Genomic DNA, 17,273 nt, shown 5'->3' on the forward strand with positions numbered 1-17,273 from the left:
GCATCCCCTCTTCTGTTAATGGCACTTCCATTCTTTCTGTTCTCGAGACCTCAAACATCAAATTGTCAACTCTTTTCCTTTGCTTCTCATAATGGTTCTGTTGATTCTGCTTCCAAATACCTTGGCATCTTCTCTTATCTATCCTCACTCTCACCTTTTAGTACACCTCTCATTATCTTTCACCTGGCATACTGTAATATCTCTTATCTGATTTCACTTGTCTTCTATTTTTTTCCTCTCTCCTTTATATAAATAAAGCTATTAGATGATTCTTCCTAGAGAAGAATACCAATCACATCACCACCTTGTTCAGGAGTCCTAAAAGTCTCCCTAGTCCTTGTCTAATTAAGCAAAATCCCCCTAGTTTATCATTTATTTCTACCATAAACCGATCCCACTAATCAATTAATATAATTTATACTTATGTCTAAATTACAATGGCACTGAGTTACTCCCTACAGGGAATATTTCCTTAAATTTCTGGTTCTGATTATCTAACTTTGTTATGGATTTATAAAAGGAAGGAAGGAAGGAAAGAAGGAAGGAAGGAAGGAAAGAAAAGAGAAAGAAAGAAAAGAGAAAGAAAGAAAGAAAACTGTTTTTCAGCTGATGTATTGGGTTTTTCTGAAGCTTATTTCATTCCATGACATTCTAATAACAATGGCACAGGCTTTCTGCCTTTTTGTATTTTTTTGTCTATTTTTCATTCCTTTTCTTCTTCTTTTTGTTTCAATTTTGTATTTAAATATAGTGTAATATTGGTTTCAGGAATAGAATTTAGTAATTGATCACTTACATACAACACCTAGTGCTTTATCTCAAGAAGTGCCCTCCTTAATTTCCATTACCAATTTAACCCAACCCCCCACCAACCTCCCCTCCAGCAACCCTCAGTTTGTACTCTATAGTTTAAAGAGTCTGTTTTATGGTTTGTCTCTCTCCCTTTTTCCCCCTATATTCATCCATTGCATTTCTTAAGTTCCACATATGAGTGAAATCATACAGTATCTGTCTTTCTCTGACTGACTTATTTCACTTAGCATTATACATTCTAGCTCCATCCACACCATTGCAAATGGCAAGATTTCATTCTTTTTCACGACTGAGTAATATTCCATTGTGTGTGTGTGTGTGTGTGTGTGTGTGTGTGTGTACACACACACACACACACCACCTCTTCCTTATCTATTCATCAGTCGATGGACATTTGGGTTCTTTCCATAATTTGGTTATTGTTGATAATGTTGCTATAAACATCAGGGTGCATGTACCCCTTCAAATCTGTATTTTTGTATCCTTTGGGTAAATACCTAGTAGTGCAATTGCTGGGTCATAGGGTATTTCTATCTTTAACTTTTTGAGGAACCTCCATACTATTTTCCAGAGTGGCTGCATCAGTTTGCATTCCCACCAACAGTGCAAGAGGGTCCCCCTTTCTCTGCATCCTTGCCAACATGTGTTGTTTCCTGTGTTGTTAATTTTAGCCCTTCTGACAGGTATGAGGTGGTATCTCATCAAGGTTTTTATTTGTACTTCTCTGATGATGAGTGATATTGAACATCTTTTCATTTTTCATTCTTGACTGTGAGAACCAAAAAATGGAGCTAACAAGGCAAGTCCCTCCTACACAGGTGGAGAGAAGGAAGAAATGTATAAAATTGTCAGAGCAAGTAAGTGGATGGGGATGACTGGCAACAGTCATACATCAATAATTTTGGTCCCCATGAGGCACCTGGGTGGCTCAGTTGTTAAGTGTCTGCCTTCGGCTCAGGTCATGATCCCAGAGTCCTGGGATCAAGCCCCACATTGGGCTCCCCGCTCAGCGGGGAGTCTGCTTCTCCCTCTCCCTCTGCTGCTCCCCCTACTTGTGCTCTCTGTCAAATAATAAATAAAATCTTAAAAAATAATAATAATTTTGGTCCCAATCATGCCCATTTGCCAGAGTAGTCAACACTTGTCATCCTCTAGTTCTCCCTTTTTGGTTTCCACTTATCAATGCCCACTGCATAAAAAACTCATTGAAGAACCTGACCAGTGTTCCATCATGAGAACATCAACACTTATGCCAAGAGCTGGCTCCTAAAGCTGACTTCTGTACCTCACCCTTCAGATGAATGGAACCATAGGCTCTTCACCAAACATACTCTGATTTCTTGTCTTCATGTCTTCCTTCCCTCTTTCTGAAACGATACCTTCTCATTTCTGCCTATTGCAGTCCCATCATTCAAGTTCTGTATCTTATGCCAGCTACTCTATGACACTTTTCTCAGTTTCTTTAAATCATCATCTATGCCAAAGAAGCATTCCTGGTCACTTTGAATAATATGACTAATTCAAGACTAATTTTCCCATTTGAATCAAAAAGTGTGAAACATACTTCTATTTTATCAGCTAAAGTAAGACTATCATGTGGTAATAGCATACAGACAATTTATTATTTACTTCATCTTCATACCTTTAAGATACATAATTCTTGGGAAATATTAAACCTTTTGAGAGAGGTACATTATTTTGAAACCTGTACATAAAAAGTTACATGGAATACCTCTATTTGTCCATAGCCAACTCAGCTATGAGAAGGATACTCAGAATTATAGGCATAAGAGATAAGACTATGATATAAAAATATTTAGTAAAAAAGGTTAATACACTTTTCATCTAAGGATCTAAGGCAAACAGCAATGAATATTGTCTCTCAGAGATAGTTTTCCACATATGAGACTATTATGCTTGCGAATCTCACTGTGCTATGTCCAGAAAAGTCTGGAAAAACCTTATGTAACACATCTCCATTTGGGGCCCTTTTTCCTCCTGAAGTATTGGTAAAACTTGACTCAAATCTCCTAAAATTTACACTTTACTTTCTCTTCTTTCTGTCCACTTCACCTCTCTATGAAAGCCTACAGTCCTTATCACCTGTTTTTTTTTTCTTTATTTAAATTCAATTAACATATAGTGTATTATTAGTTTCAGAGGTACAGGTCTGTGATTCATCAGTGGTATATAACACCCAGTGCTCATTACCTCATGTGCCCTCCTTAATGTCCATCACCCAGTTACCTCATCCCCCCAGCCCTCCTCCCCTCCAGCAACCCTCAGTTTGTTTCCTATGATTAAGAGTCTCTTTATGGTTTGTCTCCTCTGATTTTGTCTTGTTTTATATTTCCCCCCTTCTCTTATGCTCTTCTGTTTTGTTTCCTAAGTTCCACATATGAGTGAAATCATATGGTATTTGTCTTTCTCTGATTGACTTATTTCACTTAGCATACACCCTCTAGTTCCATCCATATTGTTGTAAATGGCAAGTTTTTGATTGTTGAGTAATATTATTCCATTGTGTGTATATATATATACTGTATCTTTTTTATCTATTCATCTGTCCATGGACATCTGGGCTCTTTCCAAACTTTGGCTATTGTGGACATTGCTGCTATAAACACTGGGGTGCAGGTGCCCTTTCGGATCACTACATTTGTATCTTTGGGATAAATACCTAGTAGTGCAATTGCTGGGTTATAGGGTAGCTCTATTTTTACTTTTTTGAGGAACCTTCCATACTGTTTTCCAGAGTGGCTGTACCAGCTTGCATTCCCACCAATAGAGTAAGAAGGTTCCCCTTTGTCCACATCCTCACCAACATCTGTCATTTCCTGACTTGTTAATTTTAGCTGTTCTGACAAGTGTGAGGTGGTATCTCATTGTGGTTTTGATTAGCATTTCCCTGATGCTGAGCGATGTAGAACATTTTTTTCATGTGTCTGTTGGCCATTTGTATGTCTTTGGAGAAATGTCTGTTCATGTTTTCTGCCCATTTCTTGACTGGATTCTTTGTTCTTTGGGCGTTGCGTTTGATAAGTTCTTTATAGATTTTGGATACTAGCCCTTTATCTGACAAGACATTTGCAAATATCTTCTCCCATTCTGTAGGTTGTCTTTGATTTTTGACTGTTTCTTTTGCTGTGAAAAACTTTTTATCTTGAGGAAGTCCCAGTAGTTCATTTTTGCCTTTGTTTTCCTTGCCTTTGGAGATGTGTCGAGCAAAAAGTTGCTGAAGCCAAGGTCAAAGAGGTTGCTGCCTGTCTTCTCCTCTAGGATTTTGATGGATTTAGTTGATCATAAAATTGAGGGTCTATTTCTGATTCTCTATTTTTTTATAGTGATCTATGTGTCTGTTTTTGTGCCAGTACTATACTGTCTTGATAATTACAGCTTTGTAATAGAGCTTGAAGTCTGGAATTGTGATGCCACCAGTTTGGTTTTCTTTTTCAACATTCCTTTGGCTATTCGGGGTCTTTTCTGGTTCCACACAAATTTTAGGATTATTTGTCCCAGCTCTGTGAAAAAAGCTGATGGTATTTTGATAGGGATTGTACTGAGTATAGATTGCTTTGGGTAGTATAGACATTTTAACAATATTTGTTCTTCCAATCCATGAGCATGGAATGTTTTTCCATTTCTTTGTGTCTTCCTCAATTTCTTTCATGAGTATTCTACAGTTTTCTGAGTACAGATTCTTTGCCTCTTTGGTTAGGTTTATTCCTAGGTATCTTATGGTTTTGGGTGCAATTGCAAATGGAATCGACTCCTTAATTTCTCTTTCTTCCATCTCATTGTTAGTGAATAGAAATGTAACTGATTTCTGTGCATTGATTTTATATCCTGCCAGTTTGCTGAATTCCTGTATGAGTTCTAGCAATTTTGGGGTGGAGTCTTTTGGGTTTTCCACATAGAGTATCATGTCATCTGCAAAGAGTGAGAGTTTGACTTCTTTGCTGATTTGGATGTCTTTTATTTCTTTTTGTTGTCTGATTGCTGAGACTAGGAAAATGTACTATGCTGAACAACAGTGGTGACAGTGGACATTCCTGTTGTGTTCCTGACTTTAGGGAAAAGCTCTCAGTTTTTCCCTGTTAAGAATGATATTTGCTGTAGGCTCTTTGTATATGGCTTTTATGCATATTGAGGAATGTTCCCATTTCACCTCTCTATGAAAGCCTACAGTCCTTAGCACCTGTTATTTTTTTTTTTTTTAAGATTTTATTTATTTATTTGACAGAGAGAGAGACACAGGGAGAGAGGAACACAAGCAGGGGGAGTGGGAGAAGGGGAAGCAGGCTTCCAGCCGAGCAGGAGCCCAACGCGGGGCTCGATCCCAGGACCCTGGAATCATGACTTGAGCCGAAGGCAGATGCTTAACCTACTGAGCCACTCTGGCACCCCCTTAGCACCTGTTTTAATAAGTAAACAAACAAGTGAATACATTCATTGAAGATCTTAGGGGAATTGGGTCTCACTGTGGAGTAGCAGCTTTGTGTCATCTCTTTTTTTCTCCTCTCCTTTCATCAGTCTTTAATTCCATTCCTTTCTATACCTCTCTGATAGGACCAGGAAATTTTTCCACTTTGTCTGGTGAAACAGTTTGAAGAACAGTCTTACTTGTACCTTTAACTTCAAGTGTCTGTGAATTTTTTTCTGAAGAACTTCAGTGCCCTCCCTGAAAGGAATTATTGTCAACACAATTTTTTGTTTTTGTTTTATACTAATGCAGATTAGAAATCAGGACTTAATCTAGATACAGCAAGTGTTGGCGAGGATGTGGAAAAAAAGAACTATCATGCACTGTTGGGGGACTGGAACCTAGTGCAGCCACTGTGGAAGACAGTATGGAGGTTCCTCCAAAAGTTAAAAATAGAACTACTCTGTGATCTAGTAATCACACTGCTGGGTATTTACCCAAAGCATATGAAAATACCAATGCAAAAGGATATATGCACCCCGATGTTTACTGTAGCATTACTTACAATAGCCAAATTACAGAAGCAACCCAAGCGTCCACAATAGGATAAAGATACCACCTCATACACCTAATAAAAAAGAATGAAATCTTGCTATTTGCAACAAAATGGACAGATCTAGAGAGTATGTTAAGCAAAATGAGCCACTCAGAGAAAGACAAATACCGTATCATTTCACTCTTATGTGGAATTTAAGAAACAAAACAGAAGGGAGGAGCAAGATGGTGGAGAAGTAGAAGACCTGGATTTCGTCTGGTCTCAGGAATTCAGCTGGATAGGGATCAAACCATTCTGAACACCTACGAACTCAACAGGAGATCGAAGAAAAGAATAGCAACAACTCTCTGAACAGAAAAGTGACCACTGTCTGGAAGGTAGGACGTGCAGAGAAGTGAAACCGAGATGATATTCCAGAAGATAGACCGCGGGGGAGGGGGCCTCTTTCAGCCCCTACTGGCAAGTGATAGAGCAGCAGAGCACAAAATTGGAACTTTTAGAAGTCGGCTCTGCTGAGGGACGTCACTCCAGTGGCTAAGCAGGTGATGGAACCCTCGCTGGGACAGTGCGGTCTCAGGACTGTCGGGGTCACAGAAAGGCCAGGCATGCCTGAGTGCAGCAGAACTCCCAGGTATCGGAGCAGGGAAGCCAGCTGCAGAGACAGAGCCAAGGAGCAGGCTCTCAGCTCGGGGTTGCCATAAACCGTGATCCACGGCACAGTCAGGCCACTGCTCTTCCAGCAGGGACCCAACAAGCAGCAGATCCGGGGAGACTCACCTTCCTCCCCCAGGAGGAGCGGTGCGGGAGTGCACCGCAGGGATCTGCTGGGTTTGGAGACTCCACAACAAGTCGGGTGCCAGAGATAGAAATGCTCAGTCACAGGCCGGGTGAGCATGGAGTGCGGCCGGAGACCGGGGAGACGGGAGTGACTGACTGCTTTTCTCTGGGGGCACACTGAGGAGTCAGGCCCCAAGGTCCCGTCTCCTCTGGCCGAGATTGGGAGGCTGCCATTTTTACTCTCGTCCTCCAAAGCTGTACGGAAAGCTTGCAGGGAACAAAAGCTCCCGAGAGCAAACCCGAGCAGATTACTTAGCCAGACCCCGGCAAAGGCGGGGCAATTCCACCTCCGGCAAAGACATTTGGGAACCACGGCAACAGGCCTTTCCCCCAGAAGATCAGCAAGAACAGCCAGCCAGGACCAAGTTTACTGATCAATGAAAACAGCTGAATGGCAGAACGCCAGCACTAGGGGAATATAGCACATAGAATTCATGGCTTTTTTCCCCCTGAATCTTTAGTCTTTCAAAGTTAATTTTTTTAATTTTCTTTTTTTCTTTCTTTTTTTTAATTCTTTTTCCCTTTTTCAACCAACACCTTATCAATCCCTTTTTTTAAAAATCTTTTTTATTTTTCATTTTTAGAGTCATATTCTATCCCTTCATAGTAGTTAACCTTATTTTTGATATATATATAAGTTGTTCTCTCTTTAAAATTTTGGGATACAGTTTCTTCTAACAGACCAAATGATACCCTAAATCTCTAGTGTATGGCTTTGTTCTAGTCTCCTGCCTGATCACATTCTCTCCCTCCCCTTTTTTTTTTTACTTCCTCTTCTTTCTTTTTTCAACCAACTTCTTATCTTATCAATTCCTTTTATAAAATCTTTTAAAATTTTCATCTTTACAGTCATATTCCATCCCTTCATCTTATTTACCCTTATTTTTGTACATATATAAGTTTTTCTTTCTTTAAAATTTTGGGAGGCAGTTTCTTCTAACAGACCAAAATACACCCAAAATCTAGTGTGTGGCACTGATCTATGCACCAGCCTGATCATATTTGATCAAATTCTTTTTTTCTTTTTCTTTTTCTTTTTTTTTTCTTTTTTCTTTCTTTCCCTTTCTTTTCCCCCGGTTTAAGGTCTCTTCTGATTTGTTTAGTGTATATTTTTCTGGGGTCGTTGTTACCCTGTTAGCATTTTGTTCTCTCATTCATCTATTCTCCTCTGAAAAAAACGACAAGATGGAAAAAATCACCTCAAAAAAAAGAACAAGAGGCAGTACCGACTGCCAGGGACCTAATCAATATGGACATTAGTAAGATGTCGGAACTAGAGTTCAGAATGATGATTTTAAAGATACTAGCTGGGCTTGAAAAAAGCATGGAAGATTTTAGAGAAACCCTTTCTGGAGAAATAAAAGAACTAAAATCTAACCAAGTCGAAATCAAAAAGGCTATTAATGAGGTGCAATAAAAAATGGGGGCTCGAACTGCTAGGATAAATGAGGCAGAAGAGAGAATTGGTGATATAGAAGACCAAATGATGGGAAATAAAGGAGTCGATCCCATTTACAATTGCACCCAAAACCATAAGATACCTAGGACTAAATCTAACCAAAGAGGCAAAGAATCTGTACTCGGAAAACTATAAAATACTCATGAAAGAAATTGAGGAAGACACAAAGAAATGGAAAAACGTTCCATGCCCATGGATTGGAAGAACAAATACTGTGAAGATGTCAATGCTACCTAGAGCAATCTACACATTCAATGCAATCCCTATCAAAATACCATCAACTTTTTTCAAAGAAATGGAACAAATAATCCTACAATTTGTATGGAACCAGAAAAGACCCCAAATAGCCAAAGGGATGTTGAAAAAGAAAAGCAAAGCTGGTAACATCACAATTCCGGACTTCAAGCTCTATTACAAAGCTGTAATCATCAAGACAGTATGGTACTGGCACAAAAACAGACACATAGATCAATGGAACAGAATAGAGAACCCAGATATGGATCCTCCACTCTATGGTCAACCAATCTTTGACAAAGCAGGAAAGAATGTCCAATGGAAAAAAAGTCTCTTCAACAAATGGTGTTGGGAAAATTGGACAGCCACATGCAGAAGAATGAAACTGGACCATTTCCTTACACCACACACAAAAATAGACTCAAAACGGATGGAAGACCTAAATGTGAGACAGGAGTCCATCAAAATCCTAAAGGAGAACACAGGCAGCAACCTCTCTGACCTCAGTCGCAGCAACTTCTTCCTAGAAACATCGTCAAAGGCAAGGGAAGCAAGGGCAAAAATGAACTATTGGGACTTCATCAAGATAAAAAGCTTTTGTAGAGCAAAGGAAACAGTCAACAAAACCAAAAGACAACTGACAGAATGGGAGAAGATATTTGCAAATGACATATCAGATAAAGGGCTAGTATCCAAAATCTATAAAGAACTTATCAAACTCAACACCCAAAGAACAAATGATCCAATCAAGAAATGGGCAGAAGACATGAACAGACATTTTTCCAAAGAAGACATCCAAATGGCCAATAGACACATGAAAAAGTGCTCAACATCGCTTGGCATCAGGGAAATCCAAATCAAAACCTCAATGGGATACCACCTCACACCAGTCAGAATGGCTAAAATTAACAAGTCAGGAAACGACAGATGTTGGCAGGGATGCGGAGAAAGGGGAATCCCCCTACATTGTTGGTGGGAATGCAAGCTGGTGCAACCACTCTGGAAAACAGCATGGAGGTTCCTCAGAAAGTTGAAAATAGAACTACCATACAACCCAGCAATTGCACTACTAGGTATTTACCCCAAAGATACAAATGTAGTGATCCAAAGGGATACGTGCACCCTGATGTTTATAGCAGCAATGTCCACAATAGCCAAACTATGGAAAGAGCCAAGATGTCCATCGACAGATGAATGGATAAAGAAGATTTGGTACACACACACACACACACACACACACACACACACACACACACACACAGGAATATTATGCAGCCATCAAAAGGAATGAAATCTTGCCATTTGTAACGATGTGGATGGAACTGGAGGGTATTATGCTGAGCAAAATAAGTCAATCAGAGAAAGACATGTATCATATGATCTCACTGATATGAGGAATTCTTAATCTCAGGAAACAAATTGAGGGTTGCTGGAGTGGCGTGGGGTGGGAGGGATGGGGTGGCTGGGTGATAGACATTGGGGAGGGTATGTGCTATGGTGAATGCTGTGAATTGTGTAAGACTGTTGAATCACAGACCTGTACCTCTGAAACAAATAATACATTATATGTTAAAAAAGAAGAAGATAGTAGGAAGGGAAAAATGAAGGGGGGGAAATCGGAGGGGGAGACGAACCATGAGAGACTATGGACTCTGAGAAACTGAGGGTTCTAGAGGGGAGGGGGTGGGGGGATGGGTTAGCCTGGTGATGGGTATTAAAGAGGGCACGTACTGAATGGAGCACTGGGTGTTATACACAAACAATGAATCATGGAACACTACATCAAAAACTAATGATGTAATGTATGGTAATTAATATGACATAATAAAATTTTAAAAAAAAGAAATATAATTAAGACAGCACCTTCTAAAAAAAAAAGAAAAAAGAAACAAAACAAATGAACAAGGGGCTTGGGGGAAGAAAGACAAACCAAAAAGTAGATGGTTACCAGAGGGAAAGTCAGTGGGGAGATGGGCGAAACAGATGAAGGGGATGAAGAGTACACTCATCATGATGAGCACCAAGTAATGTAGAGAATTTTTGAATCACTATATTGTACATGTGAAACTAATATAACATTGTCTGTTTACTACAATGGAAGCAAAATTTTAAAAAGTGAAAGAAATCAGGACTTAAATCACATTGATGGAATTAACATGCATTATATGTGGTGACATGAAGATATAATCAGTTTTATTTTTGAAGCTTATAGCAGGAAGAGATCATGTCTATTGGGCTTGATGGTGTGGTGCCTAATTTGGAACCATAAAATAAAAGCTTGGTTTTTGTTTTGTAATCAAAGATAATGCTACTGATGAGATTAATGATAATTCAGATATCAGACACTCATAGCAGTTACTTCTGTGAATAGTGGTCTGTATCCTAGAGATTATCCATTGCAATGACTAGGCAAGTCTATTTGTTATCATATAATTTAAAATATGAGCACAGTATATGTTAAAAGTTTTCAGAAGAGTGAGCCAATAGGTCAAGGCATATAAGTTATCTCCCTCAGTAGATAAATAATAATATTTATCACTAGCTTCCTTAATAAAACTATAGTGAAAACTGTAGTGAAACATTTCCACGGGCATTGTTCTTCCCCTGAAAGGAAAGGCTGAAAGTGTTGTTAGGTGTATGATGTGCCAGAAAATTTCAAAGTCTCTCACCAATACTGCCAATCCTCTGTGGGAAAATGGCTCTACGAGGATATTGAATTACTGTATATAATGAGTAAGATTTTCTAACTAAATTTGGAATTTGAAAAAAAAATCCTCTTGAGTCTTAACTTTGTGCCATGTTTTTTAAAAAAGCAAGAAGAGGAAGGAATTATATAGGAAAGGACTGAAAAAGAGTCTATGTACATCTCAAGAAATTTAACAATTGTCTTTATTAAATGCTATCTTCTTTCAAGAATTTACAAAAAAGGAACATACAAAGTTTATTAGTGGTACCATAGAAAGAGGATAACATATTAATCATAAAGACATGAAATCAATAAAATGGGTGTTTTCTACTTTGAACAAAAGACTTACTATTTTAGTAGTCAGAGTAAGTGCATGAATAAAAAATTTCTGATGTAAACAATAAACCTTTTGACTGTTTTGGGGGTATTATTGATCCAAATACTACCTGCTGACTAGGGCTACTCAATCTCCAACTACCCAACACTTTCATGGCAATTTTGTAGCTGAGGCCTTTTGAGTGCCTATGGGGAGGTCAGGTTGGTGGCATTTACCAAAAATATTTCTTAGTTTACACATTTGTTTTGACTTGAAAAAGTTCTAGTTAGCCCTAAGTTCATGGGCCAACCACATCTGTTTACATCTGCCTCCTTCCTAGTATTTGCACCTCACTTCTGCCTTAAGAACAAGGATGCAACTTTCACAGAGACTCACAGATTCAAAATGTGAAAATATCTAATGAATTGCAATGGAATCAAAATCAGATCAAGATTGTTCCCCATGTTCTCCCAATTTCCTCATGGGATGCAGCTAACTTTCTGTTTTCTTAGCTTTGGTTGCTGCTTACCTTCCCCAAAGCATCTATAGGTTTTTCTTTGATAAAACAAAATGAACACGATTCTAAACATTATTTTAATTTCTGAGACCTCTTGTTCCTTTACTTAAATACATTTTGTGAATTTCTTTTTTTTTTTTTTTTTTAAAGATTTTTTATTTATTTATTTGAGACAGAGAGAATGAGAGAGAGAGAGCACATGAGAGGGGGGAGGGTCAGAGGGAGAAGCAGGCTCCTTGCTGAGCAGGGAGCCCGATGCGGGACTCGATCCAGGGACTCCAGGATCATGACCTGAGCCGAAGGCAGTCGCTTAACCAACTGAGCCACCCAGGCGCCCAATTTTGTGAATTTCTTATGATGTATATTATATGGATCGTTTGAGAATGACAAACCACTATTTAGAGCTACTTAACCTGCATGACCTAGAGGATTGTCAATCACTGGGTTTTCCTTAGAAAGTCAGATTGTGAGGGGCGCTTGGGTGGCTTAGTCGGTTAAGTGTCTGCCTTCAGCTCAGGTCATGGTCTCAGGGTCCTGGGATTGAGTCCCATATCAGGCTCCTCGCTCAGCAGGGAGCCTGCTTTTCCCTCTGCCTGCCACTCCCCCCTGCTTGCTCTTTCTCTCTCTCTGGCAAAATAAATAAATAAAATCTTAAAAAAAAAAAGTCAAATTGTGAATGAATTTTATTAATGAAAAAATCATCATATGAAAACAATCTAATATACGATATACTAGTATAATAATATACTATATACTCTAATTACAATATAAATATACCCATTTGTGTTTGCAATAGGCATGTATGTTTAAATGCAGATGGATTTCATTTTCATGCTGCCCCATGTCATTGTTTGTCTTTGGTAGAAATAGAATTCACTTGGAGCTATTCAGTACCTACATGCTGTGTCCTATCTGTGAGGCAATTATTAATCTGTGTGAGAATGTAGGAGGATCTAACTCATCCTAAGGTTTGCCTTTATTTTTTAACAGAGAGGTCTATTTAAACAGTAAGCTTAACTTTCTGGTAAACCTTCACACCTATTTTCCTTTTTTAAAGTTTTATTCATTAACTTCAAAATTGAAAATTTCCCTTCCAGGCCACAGTTGAGGGGAATATTTAGGAGTAGCTGAGCTTTATGGCACATTTCACCTGTAAAGGACTCGCCTAAAGATATTCTGAAATGACTTCTGTTAGAGGACAAGTACAGGCACCTGTTGGTCCATACATGGCTTCTGTAAAGTTCAGAGCGGAAAGAACAAGGGATTGAGGTCAAACAGACCAGTGTTGCCACCCTGGCTTTGCCACCGTGGGCATCTTATTGAACCACTCTGTCCTGAAATTTCCTCTATCTTAAAGAATTGCTTTGAAGATTAAAGATAATATATGTAAAGTGACTAGCAAAAGGTGCAGGCACACAGTGATTGTTTGTACAGGTTTAAAGATTGCATCTTTCAGGGCACTCTTAGGAACAAGTCATGAAAGCTGTGTTAAAGGAAGAGAACTAGAAATACTCACTATAAAGAGTTAAGCTATGGTTCCCAGCCTGCATTTATTTATGGTTATTTTGTAGTTAGTGATCTTGTGGATATTAGAATTCCATTCTTAATAGTGGTCCTGTTTGTTGGTGGTGTCGGCGGGGGGGAAGGGGGGGATAGAGCCTTATTTGCAACTAGTGCCCTTTTCCCCCAAGATGCTAGAAAAGTTACAATTGTTAACATTTGCTAACATTTTGAAGATTCTGAAAAGAAGGATACTGAATATTAATTACTCATGGTTACAAAATAGATTTCTCCTTGATGGAAAAGTTTTACAAAATGAATTAGAAGAGGGAGGAAATTAACAGCAGAAAGGAAACTTTATATTTTGGCAAGCTCTGAAAGGTAGAAACATTATTTTTTCTTGGTTTTCCATGAATTTGCATTTCTTGACAGTTTCTCAATTATAGCTTGTAACTGTAGGCTTCAAAGCAATTCTGCAATTCAGTTCACCTCAGCCAGTCAATAATGTTTATTGAATTCCCATGGAGGGAAGAATACTGAGTGAAGGGTCCATTTTCATTTTCCTCAGCACGGGTGCCTTGATGCACAGAGTCTGTCATTCAGCCAGCTAGACCTGCTAATGGTCTCTCACTTTGAATCCCGCCCCCGCCCAACAGTGTTTTCCCAGAGACCCTCTGAGGCCAGAGCTGGCCTCCTCCCATCTGCCACCCTTCATCGTGTCTCTTCCTGCCTCTACCAGATGAAAACCCTTTAGTCCGGAAGCTTTCCCAGATTAATACCAGACCCTTAATCTCATACCACCTCCTACCCAATGCTGCTCAACTTTATTTTATAAATATGTGTATTGTTTGGGCTGAACTGAACCAAACTATAATCTCTACAAGTTTAAGGCTTAGGCTCAATTATAGGATCATAGGGTATCCAAGTTCAAAGGAGTTTTTTTTTAAGGTTTTGCCCAATCATCTTGTTTTTCAGATTAAAATAAATCAAAACTAAAACCCAGAAAAGGAAAATTACTTGTCATCGTATAGTGAAATGGCAGTGGGCTTTGGAGCCTGAAAAATAAAACCCGGAGGCTAGTTCCTGGCTCAGCAAGTTGCTAGCTTGCCTTAAGTACTTGAGTACTTGAGTTAGTTAGTATAGAGCAGGTCATTGAACCTCTCTGGGCCCTATTTCATTTTAATCTATAAAATGAAAGTTTAGTAACTGCTGTCACGTTATTGACTTTTTAAGAAATGAATGTAAAACGTCTGGCAAATGTGAGATGTTCTTCTCCAGGGTCACAGCTGATCAATGGCAGATCAGAACTAGAACTCAGAACCTCTGAGCCCAAGTTCAGTGCCCGGTCTTTCCTAACCTGAGGCTACTTCCAAAGGAGTACCAGCCCAATGCCCCCCACACCCCCACGAGGGTGTTCAATAAACGTTTCTTGGGGATGGTTATTTCCCAGATAGATTAGAATTCTTTTGAGACTTTGTTATTGTTTCTTGCCTTTACTTCCATCAGTAAAGTAGCAATAAAAATGTTCCCTCTATTAAGTGGAAATGATTAACACTCCTTCAGTTAGGCAATATTTTCCCACCCATTTCTGAATCAGGCCTCACACGAACCAAGCCACACAGATGGGGAATCAGAAACCTAAGAAAACAGCAACAAATTGGTTTGGTGAGTGGATGCGGTTGAAATCTTTCATCTGGTTTGTCTCAACGGGTTGTGGAAGTTATATGGGTTTTGAATAAAGTTGAAAATCCAAGCAAAATGTTATGAATATTAAGCCACAGGTATCAAAGCTTGGAGAATCTGATGAAAAACGAACCAATGTAAACACAAAACATAAGGACATTACACACCTCCTTTCCTGAAAACCAATTTCTGGCAGGAAGAAACACTTAACTTGTACGAGAGGAATATGCAGCCTTTCTAATTAATTATCACCTCAGTGTTTATTTTTCAATGAATCAGTGGGCTGGAATGATTAAAGCATATGTGGCGCAGAAACTCAGGCAGGAAGGAGGGAGCCGAGGCTAAATGCCGATGCTAAATGTACCCACATTGGCTGTCCCTGTGGAATCCAGTCTTGCCATGAATAGAAGAATTTTCTGAAGCATAAGTACTTACACAGCCTGCCAGTTTGGCCCTTCGCATATGTGTGGTGATTGCTTAAAAATGGCAGTTCCAGTGGAGAGCTGGGGAAGGGCAAATAAATCAGAAGAGAAGTGATACACATTGTCCACTTCCTTGGTAGAGGGTCTTGGTCATAAAGACATCGATATCCCATGGTGCCTTCTTTGAGCTTCTTTTAAAAATAAGACTTTTCTCATCAGAACAAATATCTGAGATAAAGCACATGACCTCTCTTGCTTCAGTGAGACCGGTAGGTGAAATTGTTCGTGGGTGAGATTGTGTAGAATGAAGAAGCATCTGTTATAAGTTTCAGAATAGCAATTAAACCCTTTTTTGTTGACTTTTAGTTCTTTGGCCATTTTCAAAGGGTCTAATCTTTTAGACTGAGTAAACCAACACGTTTTTGTGACTTGGTGATTTGACAAAGAAATGATGGACCTCTTACTACTCTAGGGAAATTCTGTTTGGAAGCTGCTTTGTCATAGGCTATTTTTCAAAGTTTCTATGTGGCTATCAAACTGCCATTTCTCAGAGCCTTTAAAAAAATCTGAAGTTGATTTTGAATTTAGAGAAGAAAGATCCAAATTGAAAAGTTTTAGTTATCATATTTAATTATAATGAATGTTTATACTTCATAGTACAAGATGTATCAGCATATAAAATATCAATTTAAAATTGATTACCTTTCATTACAAATACCTGTGAACAAAACCATCATCTGGATGACTTAGAGCTCTTGTGTTTAGTTCAAAAATATAAATATTCATGAGAAAAAAAGAGGTCGCTTAAAAGGCTCTAGTTAAAAAATATCATGCTGAACTAGTTAATGAATAATCTTGAATCATTTGATATAAAGTATTAATACAGTATAGCAGATGATTCTTAAGAGGAACATGGCCTTGGAGAAATATGGCTTGCATAACAGTAGCTCCTTGATAACTGTCTCTTCCTTACCTGACATGAGACAAGGAGAATGTAAGGAAGGAATTCTCTTTGGGACAAAGAAAATCCAAGGATTTTGATTTCTTGGGTTAAAGAGACAACAAACACAGGTAAAGTGCCTGCCAAAGCAATTAAAATATGCAGATGATTCAAGGCTCTTGGTGGCTGAAGCAATGGCTTTCATGTCAAGCGTGAAGGCACTGAAGGGACTCTAAACTCTGACATCAAAATTCTTTGGAATATAAAGTGGGTGCAGTGCAAGTTGAAAATGGTCTGTTTATTTGGACCAGGTTGCAAATATAAAAACTGAAATAAACAGTATTAGAGAAATAATAATCACTATCACCAAGGCACTGCTACAGGTACACTGGAAAATGGAGAACTGTGTAAGGCCGGGGTAGTCCCACCTGCTCTATCAGATTACTTAGCTAAGGACTTCCAGACTCAGAACAGAGAAGAGGTTCATGGTTTCTACATGATTTTAAGTGGCATTCAAACTGTGCTCTTGGGGTGCTTGGGTGGCTCGGTCAATTAAGTTTCTGACTCTTGATCTCAGCTCAGGTCTTGATCTCAGGGTCATGAGTTCAAACCTTGCATTGGGCTCCACACTGGGTGTGGAGCCTACTTAAAAACAAACAAACAAACAAAAAAACCTGTGCTCTTAAAATATACTAATATTTCTAGATGTTCATTTCAAGATGGTGGATTGAGAACATGCTTTAGTCTTTTACTCTGTGTCATTCAGGGACTATCAAGAAAAACCATTCTAGATCTTTTAAATGAATGGCATTTAACACAGGAGATTGGTTACCACATAATGGAAATGCTGAAAAGGAAAATGGAGGGCAATGAGAGAAATAAAACAT

The 17,273-nt window shown here is 38.8% G+C and overlaps 1 long non-coding RNA gene across 1 annotated transcript in view; it reads right to left on the minus strand.

Moving 5' to 3' along the window:
• The window catches only part of LOC118519579 (uncharacterized), a 49,557-nt gene extending 42,740 nt beyond the window's left edge, over positions 1–6,817 (minus strand). The window contains exon 1 of the long non-coding RNA XR_013445338.1: positions 6,570–6,817. This is a non-coding gene — a long non-coding RNA (uncharacterized LOC118519579). The remainder of the gene's footprint in view (positions 1–6,569) is intronic.
• Positions 6,818–17,273: the final 10,456 nt, after the last annotated feature.

Source organism: Halichoerus grypus, chromosome 2 (genome assembly GCF_964656455.1).
Source record: "Halichoerus grypus chromosome 2, mHalGry1.hap1.1, whole genome shotgun sequence".
NCBI lineage: Eukaryota > Metazoa > Chordata > Mammalia > Carnivora > Phocidae > Halichoerus > Halichoerus grypus.